General features: G+C 33.7%; 1 protein-coding gene across 1 annotated transcript in view; it reads right to left on the minus strand.

Moving 5' to 3' along the window:
• Magi3 (membrane associated guanylate kinase, WW and PDZ domain containing 3) overlaps nt 1-1,306 on the minus strand; it is a 253,253-nt gene that overhangs the window by 63,084 nt on the left and 188,863 nt on the right. The gene's annotated exons all lie outside the window — the stretch shown is intronic.

Genomic DNA, 1,306 nt, shown 5'->3' on the forward strand with positions numbered 1-1,306 from the left:
TAAAGGTACATTCTAATGAACAGAAACTTAAAATTTGTACTAAGTATAAAATACTGATTTTTTCTTTTATAGTCTTACTTTTGTAGCCTGTATAAGAAACTTTTGTCAACCCAAAGTCATAAAGATTTTCCTGTTTTCTTCTAAATATTTTATGGTTCCAGTCTTTGTGCTTAACTAACTTTTGTGTATGGAGTGAGGTATGGTGAAGGTTCATTTGTCCATGTGAATACCACTTGTTTCAGCACCATTTTCTAAAGACAATTTCTTCTCCTCATTCAATTGATTTGGTAGCTTGGTTGGAAATCAAGTGACCAGATATATATGCATGAACTCTGCATTCTGTCCCACTGATTTAGTTGTTATCTTTATGTGCGTATCAAGTTGTTTTTACTACTATACATTTATAGCAGGTCTTCAAATCTGGGAGCCTACATCCTTCAATTTGTTTTTAAGATTATCTGGTTGACTGGAGCCTTTATATTTTCAGGTATTCATTTTAGAATAGGCTTTTCAATTTCTTCAAAATATCTCATTTTGGGCAGGCCAAATAGCTCAGTGGATTAAAGTACCTGCAAGAAGGAGCAGGGGCTGGGGGGGTTCAATACCCAGGCCTGCCATGCCAGGCCCGCCCCTAGGGCATGCTGAGATGGGTGTGGTGGCACACGCCTGTAATCCCAGCACGTGGGAGGCTGTAAACAGGAGAATCACTATGAGTCTGATCTAGTAGGGAGACCCTGAATACCCTGTAGGCCCTTCCCTAAAATACAGAGAAAAAAAAAAAATCCCATTTTAATTTTCATTGGGACTATACTGAATCTAGATATCAATGTACAGATACTATATAGCTTTAATAATATTGTATCGTTCAATCCATAAATATATTATGTCAATTATTTTAGGCCTTCATTAATTTCTTTCAAAGATGTCTAACAGTTTTCAGTGTCGAGGAGCTGCATATTCCAAGATTTGTACCATGATTTATAATTTTTGATGTCATTATAATAGAATTATAAACAATTCCATTTTTAATTGTTCCTAGAAAAACTCAATATTATAACCATGCTGAAGAAAATATGTGGAAATTCTGTTTAACTGCAACTATGCAGTTAAAAAACAATTTGGGATAAATTCTGTATTTATAAAACTTTATCATATAATACTTATACAATAATTAACACTACTATCTGAAGATGCTTAGAAAAATAATTTTTCTATTAATTTTTTACAGGGGGGTGTGAAAGAGACCATATTACTCACTAAATTTCTAGTGCTGCTCTAATTTTAATCAAGGAATAGCCAGGTATTA

Source organism: Octodon degus, unplaced genomic scaffold (genome assembly GCF_000260255.1).
Source record: "Octodon degus isolate 3935 unplaced genomic scaffold, OctDeg1.0 scaffold00140, whole genome shotgun sequence".
Classification (NCBI taxonomy): domain Eukaryota; kingdom Metazoa; phylum Chordata; class Mammalia; order Rodentia; family Octodontidae; genus Octodon; species Octodon degus.